This window comes from Budorcas taxicolor, chromosome 20, assembly GCF_023091745.1.
Source record: "Budorcas taxicolor isolate Tak-1 chromosome 20, Takin1.1, whole genome shotgun sequence".
NCBI classification, from domain to species: Eukaryota; Metazoa; Chordata; class Mammalia; order Artiodactyla; family Bovidae; genus Budorcas; species Budorcas taxicolor.
This window is the reverse complement of record NC_068929.1, coordinates 6986331-6999545: the sequence shown is the minus strand read 5'-3', so window position 1 is coordinate 6999545 and position 13215 is coordinate 6986331. Positions and strand designations below refer to the sequence as shown.

Here is a 13215-nt window from a genome sequence, read left to right as displayed (position 1 = left end):
ACAATAGAGGAGGAACTCAATCCAAGCTAAGTGAACATGTGACTGAATGAAATGTTTCCAGCCATCTGTTATATTTACCGACTCCACCTGGCCATTGCACTTGCGGGTTCTTCTGCCTAGAACTTTCCTCGCCTTATTTGTTCTGATCACAGCTCAAATCTCTCCATCTCAGAGATGCTGGACCTGCTCACCTTGTCCGAGATCCACACTCCCGCTTCTAGCACCTCTGCGTGTTTCACCACATTGCCTTATTCCTTTCCCTTCCTAGTACTTTTCTCAATGTGAGAGGATTTTATTTATTTGTGATCTTCCCCCTCCCCCCCAGCCTACAATACAATGAGTTGCAGCCAGAGATTTGAGGTTCCTCTCGAGTTTCAGCGGAGGACTTGGGGTTCCTCTCAAGTTGTGTTGGGGCAACTCCTCTCCACCAGTGACGTGCAGGGTGGCTCCGTCTAGCTGCCATGAGTGGGTGGCTACTTGCTAGTTGCAGCATGGGGCTCCTCACTAACTCCTTGAAAGTCAGGCAGTTCAAGAGTCGATCTTGTTCACTGTGGTATCACCATCAGAATGTCTGGCACAATTTAGAAGTTCAATATATATTTACTGAATGAATGAGCAAATGACTATGACTTCCAATCTCTTATAAGCTTTCCAATGGTTCCCTTTCCAGAGCCAGAGGTTCTTCCTCATCCATCCAAATCCCTCCACGACCTCTCACAATATCAAGCATCTCAAAAGTTTTTCCAGCTGAAGCCCACAGGCCCTAGACACTGTGCTCTGCACCAAGAGAAGCCACTGCAATGAGAGGCCCACATATCACAACTAGAGAGTAGCCCCTGCTTGCTGCAACTAGAGAAAGCCCATGCTCAGCAATGAAGACCCAGCACAACCAGACATTGAATAAATCGTGTTTTTAGAAGTCTTTCCAGCCTTGGTGTCAGTAACTTCATACCACCTTGGACCTCCTACTCCAACCTTCTCCAGCCCTACCCTTCATCCTTGGCATTACTGGCTATGTGTAATTATGGTACAACCGCGCAATGGAAAATGATAAAGCTACTAAAAGTAATTTGCATGTCATCCTTGTGCAGGGGGCATGCTAATCTTCTCGGGATTGTTCCAGTTTTAGCATATGTGCTGCTGAAGTCAGGGAAGCCTGCTATGCTGCAGTCCTTCGGGTTGCAAAGTCAGACATGACTGAGCAGCTGCACACCAACAACTGAAAATAATCAACAACTGAGAAGAGTAAAGAAGCGCTCTATTGCCATGGGGAGCTGCTCACAGCACATTGTTAATTAGATTGGAACGTTTCATATGGGTAGCTAGGTTCTATTTCTACTGAATCTCTATGTGTAGGCATACTTTTATGTGCATGTACAATGTGCAACAAAATATTACCAGTGATAGTATTTGTATATTTCCTTTATGTTTTCCAATTTTCTTATGATGTTTCTATATCGCTTATATAATTTCTGAAGATATTAAAATGAACCATGTGACATTGTTATTTTGATCAATTAAAAACAGCCAATTGTCTTCTGTTTCATATGACGGGATGAAACAAACGATAAGATCACCTAGCATTTAGGCTGAGTTGAATTTTAGAAAGCATTAGAAAGAATATAAAGACTAAGAAATCCCAATGGGATTAAGTGATACACACTGTCATGTATAAAACAGAGAAGCAACAAGGATATATTGTATAGCATGGGGAATTATAGCCATTATCTAGTAATAACTTTTCATGGAATTTAATCTGTACAAATATTAAATCACAATGTGGTACACCTGAAACTAATATAATGTTATAAATCAACTCTAGTTTCATTAAAACTAAGACTAAGAGCCCCAAAATTGCATGCTGGGTGGAACTGCCATGTAAAGAACCACCCCATCAGGAGAACCAGGTTTAAGGAGCAGGTCTTTTAAAGCTAAAAGGCTGTGACCCACCTATGTCCCATAATAGGGCACTAAAGTCCCGATCACTGCCGACCGACAGGTGACACCTTGGAGAACTGATCAGGTGAGAACTGGGAGGTGATTTCTGTTGCGGTTCTGGATTTCAGGCTACCCTGCCTGGGGTCCATACATAAAGTGTCTGATTTGGGAATCATTTTGCCTGTTATTACTTGAGCAGAAGTCAGCTCTGCACCCTGGGAGGCTGTCGAGATTCACCAAAGGAAGGAGAGGAGGCGGGAGGAGAGGAGAAAGGGAAGGAAGAGAGGATATTTATGTTTCCCAAGCGCAAAAGTCAGCAGCTGGAGCTTTCCTTAATGTGCTAAGCATAGTTTCTGAAAGGGGAAGTGACGTCCATATCTATGACGATCATTTGTAAAAACTCAATGGTCAACACTGAAGGAAAATCCCTAATTTAGACACTCAAAAGAACCTTTTGTGAAGTAATGACTCTGATGGGCTGTGGCATTTGTCAAAAGGTTCTGTCATAGATAAGCACCTAGCTCAGAAGCAGGAAGTCAGAGTAAGGGAGATGGCAAGAACTGTGGAAGGTTCTGGGAAAGGTCACAACCAGCCTTGGTCACTGTGCTCAAACCACAAATCAATAGGCTTTGAATATTTAGTGTAGACATTCACCCTTAGCAAGGAAGGGAGCCTCACCCAGCCTCTGGAAGGCAAGGGCAGTGTATGCTTACATGCATCTGAGGAAATAACAGCAGGAAAGGCAAATGTAATATAACTACATGCAAAAAAAAAAAAAAGGCAAGTCTCAGAATTTGAAAAAAAAATTCAACCCAAAATGACAAATAGCTAAAAAATTCATATTTAATTTATTTGAAAATAAACAAGAGTGGGTATTCCACTTCACTGGAAACCAAGCAAAGGCAAATTAAAGCAAGAAGATGTCTAGTCTCTGTTGTCAAACTAACAACAGTTTAAAAGGTTAAAAGTATATAAGATCCCATGCTGATGAGAGTCAGTAATATGCGTGTCCTCAATAATTAGATGTGGAACTGTGAGTTTTTATATTTATATATATACACATATATGTATGTACATATATATAATATATACATGAGATTTGGGCTTTCCTGGTGACTGAGACAGTAAAGAATCTGCCTGCAATACAGGAGACCTGGGTTTGATCCCTGGATAGGGAGATCCCCTGGAGAAAGGAATGGCAACCCACTCTAGTATTCCTGCCTGGAGAATCCCCTGGACAGAGCAGCCTGGCAGGCTACAGTCCATGGGATTGCAGAGTCAGACACCACTGAGCAACTAACACGTTCATTCATTCAACAATATATAACAGAAATTTCAAGAGCTTTGGCCTAGTAATTCTATTTCTGAGCATCTATCTTAGAAAAACAATCCTTAAATTTTTAACTTTGACTTATTTATAATAGTTTAAAAGTTGAAACAACTTAAACCTTCAATAATATTGGGATGATTGGGTAGATGACAACATATTTACTTAAAATAGTACTATAAACATTTACAATAGTATTTCAGTTCAGTCTCTCAGTCGTGTCCGACTCTTTGCAACCCCATGAATCGCAGCACGCCAGGCCTCCCTGTCCATCACCATCTCCCGGAGTTCACTCAGACTCACGTCCTTCAAGTCCGTGATGCCATCCAGCCATCTCATCCTCTGTCGTCCCCTTCTCCTCCTGCCCCCAATCCCTCCCAGCATCAGAGTCTTTTCCAATGAGTCAACTCTTCGCATGAGGTAGCCAAAGTACTGGAGCTTCAGCTTTAGCATCATTCCTTCCAAAGAAATCCCAGGGCTGATCTTCAGAATGGACTGTTTGGATCTCCTTGCAGTCCAAGAGACTCTCAAGAGTCTTCTCCAACACCACAGTTCAAAAGCATCAATTCTTCGGCGCTCAGCCTTCTTCACAGCCAAACTCTCACATCCATACGTGACCACAGGAAAAACCATAGCCTTGACTAGACGGACCTTAGTCGACAAAGTAATGTCTCTGCTTTTGAATATACTAACTAGGTTGGTCATAACTTTTCTTCCAAGGAGTAAGTGTCTTTCAATTTCAAGGCTGCAGTCACCATCTGCAGTGATTTTGGAGCCCAAAAAAATAAAGTCTGACACTGTTTCCACTGTTTCCCCATCTATTTCCCATGAAGTGATGGGACCGGATGCCATGATCTTCGTTTTCTGAATGTTGAGTTTTAAGCCAACTTTTTCACTCTCCTCTTTCACTTTCATCAAGAGGCTTTTTAGTTCCTCTTCACTTTCTGCCATAAGGGTGGTGTCATCTGCATATCTGAGGTTATTGATATTTCTCCCGGCAATCTTGATTCCAGCTTGTGCTTCTTCCAGCCCAGCATTTCTCATGATGTACTCTGCATAGAAGTTAAATAAGCAGGCTGACAATATACAGCCTTGACGTACTCCTTTTCCTATTTGGAACCAGTCTGTTGTTCCATGTCCAGTTCTAACTGTTGCTTCCTGACCTGCAGACAGATTTCTCAACAGAAATCGGTCGGGTGGTCTGGTATTCCCATCTCTTTCAGAATTGTCCACAGTTTATTGTGATCCACACAGTCAAAGGCTTTGGCATAGTCAATAAAGCAGAAATAGATGTTTTTCTGGAACTCCCTTGCTTTTTCCATGATCCAGTGGATGTTGGCAATTTGATCTCTGGTTCCTCTGCCTTTTCTAAAACCAGCTTGAACATCAGGGAGTTCACAGTTCATGTATTGCTGAAGCCTAGCTTGGAGAATTTTGAGCATTACTTTACTAGCATGTGTGATGAGTGCAATTGTGTGCTAGTTTGAGCATTCTTTTGCGTTGCGTTTCTTTGGAATTGGAATGAAACCTGACCTTTTCCAGTCCTGTGGCCACTGCTGAGTTTTCCAAATTTGCTGGCAGCGCTTCCACAGCATCATCTTTCAGGAATTGAAACAGCTCAACTGGAATTCCATCACCTCCACTAGCTTTGTTCATAGTGATGCTTTCTAAGGCCCACTTGACTTCACATTCCAGGATGTCTGGCTCTAGATGAGTGATCACATCATCATGATTATCTGGGTCGTGAAGATCTTTTTTGTACAGTTCTTCTGTGTATTCTTGCCACCTCTTCTTAATATCTTCTGCTTCTGTTAGGTCCATACCATTTCTGTCCTTTATCAAGCCCATCTTTGCATGAAATGTTCCCTTGGTATCTCTAATTTTCTTGAAGAGATCTCTAGTCTTTCCCATTCTGTTGTTTTCCTCTATTTCTTTGCATTGATTATAAAAACCTTATTAATAAGGACAATCAGTTCAGTTCAGTTCAGTCACTCAGTCGTGTCCAACTCTTTGTGACCCCATGGACTGCAGCATGCCAAGCATCCCTGTCCATCACCAACTCCCAGAGTTTACTCAAACTCATCTCCATTGAGTCGGTGATGCCATCCAACCATCTCATCCTCTGTCATCCCCTTCTCCTCCTGCCTCAATCCTTCCCAGCATCAGGGTCTTTTCCAATGAGCCAGCTCTTTGCATCAGGTGGCCAAATTGTTGGAGTTTCAGCTTCAACATCAGTCCTTCCAATGAACACTTGGGACTAATCTCCTTTCCTTAAAAAACTGGAAATAGAACTGCCATACAACCCAGCAATCCCACTGCTGGGCATACACACTGAGGAAACTAGAATTGAAAGAGACACGTGTACCCCAGTGTTCATTGCAGCACTGTTTACAATAGCCAGGACATGGAAGCAACCTAGATGTCCATTGGCAGACAAACGGATAAGAACGCTGTGGAATATATACACAATGGAGTATTACTCAGCCATTAAAAAGAATGCATCTGAATCAGTTCTAATGAGGTGGATGAAACTGGAGCCTATTATACAGAGTGAAGTAAGCCAGAAAGAAAAACGCTAATACAGTATACTAATGCATATATATGGAATTTAGAAAGATGGTAACGATGACCCTATATGTGAGAGAGCAAAAGAGACACAGATGTAAAGAACAGTCTTTTGGACTCTACGGGAGAAGGCGAGGGTGGGATGATTTGAGAGAACAGCACTGAAACATGTATATTACCATATGTGAAACAGATTGCCAGCCCAGGTTCGATGAGACATGGTGCTCAGGGCTGGTTCACTGGGATGACCCTGAGGGATAGGATGAGGGGGGCAGATGGAAGGGGGTCCAGGATGGGGAACACATGTATACCCATGCTGATTCATGTCAATGTATGGCAAAAACCACTATAATATTGTAATGTAATTAGCCTCCAATTAAAATAATTAATTTTTTTTTTTAAAAAGGACTTCTCTCCTTTAGGATGGACTGGTTGGATCTCCTTGCAGTCCAAGGGACTCTCAAGAGTCTTTTCGAACACCACAGTTCAAAAGCATCAATTATTTGGTGCTCAGCTTTCTTCACAGCCAAACTCTCACATCCATACATGACCACAGGAAAAACCATAGCCTTTACAAGATGGACCTTTGATGGCAAAGTAATGTCTTTGGTTTTTAATATGCTGTCTAGTTTGGTCATAGCTTTTCTTCCAAGGAACAAGTGTCTTTCAATTTCATGGCTGCAGTCACCATCTGCAGTGATTTTGGAGCCCCAAAAAAGTAAAGTCTCTCACTGTTTCCATTGTTTCCCCATCTATTTCCCATGAAGTGATGGGACCGGATGCCATGATCTTAGTTTTCTGAATGTTGAGTTTTAAGCCAGCTTTTTCACTCTCCTTATTCACTTTCATCAAGAGGCTCTTCAGTTCTTCACTTTCTGTCATAAAGGTAGTGTCATCTGCGTATCTGAGGTTATTGATATTTCTTTTGGCAATCTTGATTCCAGCTTGTGCTTCATCCAGCCTGGCATTTCACATGATGTACTTGCGTATAAGTTAAATAAACAGGATGACAATATACAGCCTTAACATACTTCGTTCCAAATTTGGAACCAGTCTGCTATTCCACGTCCAGTTCTAACTGTTGCTATTAGTCTTAGTCTGTTTTAAATGTTAGTATTGGCTTCGGTATTAGGATCAGAATTAGCTTTAGGATTAGGAATGAAAGTGAAAGTGTTAGTTACTCAGTCCTGTTGGATTCTTTGAGATCCCATGGACTGTAGCCTGCCTGGCTCCTTTGTCCATGGGATTCTCCAGGCAAGAATACTGGAGTGGATTGCCATTTCCTTCTCCCAGGGGATCTTCCTGACCTAGGGATCCAACTCAGGTCTTCAACACTGTAAGCACATTCTTTATCATCTGAACCACACTGTAAACTAAACACTGGAGATACCCTAATCCAGCAGATGGGAGTGGGTGTGGAAGACTTCCTGGAGGAACTGGCATTTAAACTGAGCCCTGAGGAATAACTAGGAGTTCACTTGGTGACTGTGATGGTGGAGACGTATTCTAGGAAGGGAGAACCAAAGGCCCAGAGCTGACAGAAAGCAGAGGGCACACAGTTAACTTAAAGACTTCCGGCATAGAGGACACACTCAGGTGGAGAGAAACTTATGAGATGAAGTTGTTGAGGGCGGCAAGCGCAGAGGCCAAAAGGCCTCTAAGCCAGCATGGGACATTTGGACGTCATCGTGAGGTCACGAGGGCTTTCAGCAGGGAAGCTGCAGGAGCAGATTTGTGTTTTAGAAAGCCCTTTCAGCAGGCCCTGCGCAGAAGAACTGAAGGAGGCTGGAGGCAGGGAGTCCAGGGGGAGATGGTGGCCATCATCCAGGGAAGGGAAAATGGCGACCCAAACTGGTAGGCAGGTGGAGAGAGAGGGGGCGGGGCCGAGAAGGGGGCGGGGCGGCAGGCTTCTGGCTTGAGTGACAAGCACTTGGGCTGAAGGTCTGGTTTTAGCTTCTCCTGTTTCGAGTTTGTATCCATAATAAGATAATGAGATTCTTGGAGGGCAGGGACTGTTTTAAGCATCTGTGACTCCCTGGGGTCTGGTACACAGTGGGCACTCAATGAATGTCTCCTCCATTCGGGCCCCTCCCAGCCACCAGCCGTTCCACTGGCCTGAGCCCCTGCCAAGGCCTTTACCACAGCAAACCAAACCGCAGTGGGTTTCCAGAAATGTGGAAAACATCCCCTCAGGAATCCAGACGTCCCCACGGCTCTCCTGTGCAGCAGAGGGAGGGAGAAGCTGGGCTCGACGGGAAGGCTGGGGGCTGAAGGCCACTGCTACCCAGGGCTGACATAAGTGGTCCATGGGGACTGCCTGCAAGAGGAGTCAGGAAGGGAAAGGCATCCTTCAGGGCAAGTGTGGGGCACACGGGCTCTCCAGCACTCAGGGGCTACTGAGTAAGGCCAAGACAGGCAATAAAATCTCACCCAACCCCCACCCTCAGCATACACAGATAGACCATCTCCTCCCCACCTTTCGTGGAGCGTCTGTGAGGGCCCAGTAATGGCCTAGGCACCCTGCACACGGTGTCTCCCGGGACACCCCACAACCCGACTCAGCGATGACTGACAGATGAGGGAACCAAGAGCCAGAGAGGCGGACTGTCTCGCTCAAGATCACACAGTCAGTAAGGGCGGGTTTGGAGATTTCAGCCCAGGCCCTGGTGGTCCTAAAGTCCTTACTTTTCAGCCACCCAGTCAGAAAGGCCAACGCTTGGAGCTGGTGGCCCATGAGGTCAACTCAGCATGCAGACATGTTTTGCTTGGATCCAAAGCTGCTTTAAAAAGTAGGAAATTTCACATAAAAGACGAGGTTTCCGGCTTCTGGTTAGAAATCAGATCTGGCAACCCTGGACCCACCTTTCCATGGGACCACAACTGGCTGAGCTAGGAGTGGCTGCCCCTCTGTCCAGGCTTGTGGTCACCACACCCTGCCCCAGCCCACATTCCTCATAGATGTCCCCTGCCTGGCCCCTGAGAGTACCTGCCTTTGCATCCTGGCAGGCCTGGGGGCACCCTCTCAGGAGAGAGACCCAGACCATAGTGTGAAGGTTCTGAGCCCCTTCCTCAGCATCCATCTCTGGGTTAAGCGCATGATCTTTAAAGTTAGGCCTGGGGCCCATGGGTTTTCTCTTTCTGAGCTTCAGTTTTCTCATCTTTAAAACAAGGATGCTAGTCCTTATCTGCTGGACTATGGAGAGAATGGCTTGCAGCTTCAGTCCCTGGGTTTGGGCCGCCCACAACTCCCCCTTCCCCCTTTTGTGGAACAGAATAAGCTCAGGGGGTCTAGCAATCACTCAGGCCCAGGCAACACCCATCAGAGTGGAATGAGAACAGGCCAGGTTTGTGGGTGTTCCATGGGCTGGATGAGGCACTGGCTCCAGGCTGTCACAAACCTTGGGCTGACCTTTCCTAAACCAAATTGAGTGGACCTGCTGGTTCCTTCTGTGTCTGTTGCCCTCTTTAGAATGCACACTCTGTGAGGCCTATAACCACGTTTTCTTCCCATCTGTATCCTGCAAGCTCACTATGTACTAATAAAATCTCTTAGTGATGGAGGCCCCAAGGCTCAGTCCTTGGTCCTTTTCTCTTCTCTGTCTCTTCTGTTTGCTTTGTGGTCTTTCCAATCTCAAGGCTTTAAACTTCATTCATATACCAATGACTCCCAGATCTATACCTCTACCCAGACCTGCTCCTGACCAGAGGCGTACCTAACTGCCTATTCAACATCGACACTTAGATAACTAGTGCACATCTCAGACTCAGCATGAACTCCTGATCTCCCCCCAAGTGACTCCACCTGACTCAGGTGATGGCAACTCCATCCTTCCAGCTGTTCAGCCATAAAGCCACAATGCCATCCATCCTCTCTTGCCTAGATTATTACAATAGCTTCCTAGCTTGTCATCACCCTGCTTGGACTCTTACCTCTTGCCGGGATATTCTGTACACAAGAGTCACAGCAGACCTTTTAAAACTGAAATTAATTGTGTCTCTACCTTGGTCAAAACCCTGCAATGATGTCCTCTTCCTTGCAGTAGATGCTAGAGTTCTTAACGATGGCCTACAAAACCCTGCATAACCTGGAGCCCTCTCGGACCTCACTTACTGCTCTCCTCTGCACTCAGAGTTTCAGTTACTTGCACAAAATCAAGTTCTAGCAGGGCAAAGAGGACTAGAACTCAAGTCTGTTTTGTCTTCAAGGTTCTCCAGCTTCTGCTGCAAAGCACAACTTCCTAGCAAGTCTCATTGTTTTCCCTGGACTGCGGTTTCCTCATCTATAAAGTAAAGGTATTCCTTCCTATCTGAATTACAGAGAAGATGGGATTAGATACTTTCTAAAGTTATATTCCACCTCCAATATTTGATAAATCTGAACGGGACTTGAGCAGGAGCTCTGTTCTAATCATTTCTATATCTCCAGTGCCTGGCACTTAACAAACATGGGATGGATGGGTGGATAAATATATGGGTAGAAGGATGGATGGATGGAAAGTGGGTGGATGGATGGAAGAGTAGACTGTGTGTGGATGGACAGATGGATAAATGGATGACTAGATAAAGGGATGAATGCTTTGGCACCTGATGCGAAGAGATGACTCATCTGAAAAGACCCTGATGCTGAGAAAGATTGAGGGCAGGAGGAGAAGGGGACGACAGAGGATGAGATGGCTGGATGGCATCACCTACTCGGTGGACATGAGTTTGGGTGGACTCCGGGAGTTGGTGATGGACAGGGAGGCCTGGCATGCTGCGGCTCATGGGGTCGCAAAGAGTCAGACACAACTGAGCAACTCAACTGAACTGAAGGGAAATTCAGAGAGTTGAGAAGAGGAGAAAATATGGCTGACGGGCTGCTGCCTAGACTTCTGATTTGGAGTTGGAAGACTGCGATAACACCAAACACAGGAGAGCCTCACTTCCTTACCAGATACTCGATGGAAGAACAAATCTGGGGATGCCAAGGGGACGGAAGCCAACGAACCATCAAGAGACAGGTTGTGACAGAGGACAGAGCGCAGAGCATAGGGTTGGAAGGATCTGGCTTCCAATTTCGTTACTGCAGCCTAATCAGCGTGTGACACCAAGCCCAGTTTTCTCAGGGGTGCTGGGGATAACATAATCCCTGGCCCTCTTGTATTCACTGTGAGGACTAAAGGAGGGACTGTATTGACACATATTTTACAGTGCCTGACACATAAGAGGTGTGCAGAAATGGTGCTGCCATCATGGTTAGGAAAGGCCTCAGCCAAGGACAGGGGCCAGGCCAGACCTGGCACCTCAGAGTGGACTCCCTGTCTTGACGCTGCCTGAGACGCTTAGCTGAGAGATGCCAGAGGCAGAGGCCAAGCGCTCTGTCTGTACCTGCCCATCTTAGCTCCGTAGTCCAACTGGCCAGGCTTGGTAGGCTACAGGTCTGCCTCGATGCAGGGCAGTCCTGGCTGCGTCCCTCCCTGACAGGTTCTTAAGGGGCCAGCCACCTGCCCTGTCCCACCTGACATAGAGGGAGAACCCAGCCTCAGGACCCAGAGCCCCAACTTCTCAGGGAGCACTCAGACGTGAGGAACTTTCCATCCACATTGCAGGAATTTTTTTTGCAGACAAAAAAAAAACTAAAAACCTTCATCCTTTGGCCTCTGGGAGAATATTCCTTTTATGTGAAACTGGCTGGGAGGAAAATTCAAGATTCCTTCTCCTCCGCCTAATTGATATCAACATGAAATATTCTGGTGTTGTTTTAATAAGACTTTGGTTTTCCAGCAAGAGTAGGGGAAAAAAAAGAAAAAAGATCTTCTCCTGGACCAGAATATTTTTAGCGAAAATATTTTGCTTGCATCCTCCGCGCCCCCTCCCCTCCCTGTTCCTGCCCTGGCTTCAAAGGCACAGCAGTGCCGTTCTGGGGTGCTGAGCGGCCCACACTCGGCAGTCCCTCCGCCCCTCGCATGGCAGGCAGGCCGGCCAGGGAGTGCCAAGCCAGGAAGATATTTTTTCCAGAAGCGGCATCTGGCTCCTTGGCAGGCGCACAAGCAGTTGTGCTGGCAGCCGGGGCTAGCCGGGGTCTGCCGTGTGTTTAGGCTGCTGCCTCTTCGGACTCTCCCGCAGACACGGCGTTCTCTCTGCCGGGCCGGCCCCTCCCTCCTCACCCCTCGAGAGGGCCAGGGCGGGGCTGGGGGGACCTCAGAGCTCCTGAGGGCTCTGCCCCCTGCCTCTCAATGGGGTCTGACGCTGCAGACCCACCTGGGCGCCATCTCTTGCCAACTTGCATTTGGGCAGGTGGGTTAACCTTTCTGAGTCCTCAGTTTCCTCAGTTGGGAAATATGAGTCATCACCATCTCCATAAACTTTTCTGCCGTCTGATCTGGCCTGGATCTGACTTTCCAGCTGAGTATCTTACCCTCTTCCCTTCATGCACGAACCCTCCACCCCCTCCACGAACGTGGCCTCCTTTGCATTCTCAAACCTCCAAAATCTTTGCAACCCCAGAGCTTGGGCACTTGCTCTAGCCTCTTTGTCCAACTTTCGAACAGCTGGTTCCTCCTTGCCCTTCTAGTCGCCACTCAAAGGCCTCCTCGTCCGAGAGGCTTTCCCTGACTTCCCCATCTCAAGCAGCCACTTGAATTGCCAGCACGTCTCCCCGGAGATTTCCCTCAGATCAGTTCCCACAGCTTGCTCTGTATATTTGATATTGTTCACCCCTCTCTTGCCCCCAGCCAAGGGGCTCCGTGAGAACCAGAATCTGGTCTGTTCTACCCATTCCTCCATCCTGACTGTGCCACTCAGGGATTCCCCAGGAGCTTTTCAGGGACTCCCAGCCCCACTGGAGATGCCTCCTGATTCTCTCTTCAACAGCCCTCAGGACTCATAACACCCCCAGCCCACCCCATCAGAGATGAGAAACGGGAAGGAGGCTAGCATTCATTATTTGCCCCTAGCTTAATGCATGAAGACTGCCCCTCATGTCCTCTTCCTCTTCACCCCAACCCTGCAAGGTAGGACTGATAATCACTGATTTACAAATGAGGATACTTATAAGCTGAGGGGCCGACCCGCTGTCACACAGCTGGGAGATGGCCAGCTCAGCCTAACCCCATTGCCCCCTTTCTTCTAGTCCCCACAGCTGGTCCTGCCACCATGCTAGCTGGAGGCCCAGACAGGAGGCCATAGTGTGTCTAAGGACAGCTCCAGCATGCTAGCTGGAGGCCTAGCCAGGAGGCCACAGTCAGTCTAGTGACAGCTCCAGCATGCTAGCTGGAGGCTCAGACAGGAGGCCACAATCATTCTAAGGAAAGCTCCCACGCAGAGTCCCTTGTGCCCTGCCAGGTGTTCTCCAGCCTTCACATTGTGAAACTCACAACGGCACTGTGGGTGGGGATCGTGAAACC

At 46.9% G+C, this 13215-nt stretch overlaps 1 non-coding gene across 1 annotated transcript; it reads right to left on the bottom strand.

Moving 5' to 3' along the window:
• Positions 1-1044: 1044 nt before the first annotated feature.
• LOC128066297 (U6 spliceosomal RNA) lies at positions 1045-1150 on the bottom strand. The gene has a single exon (XR_008201202.1). It is a non-coding gene; the product is annotated as a U6 spliceosomal RNA (small nuclear RNA).
• Between the last annotated feature and the right edge of the window lie 12065 nt (positions 1151-13215).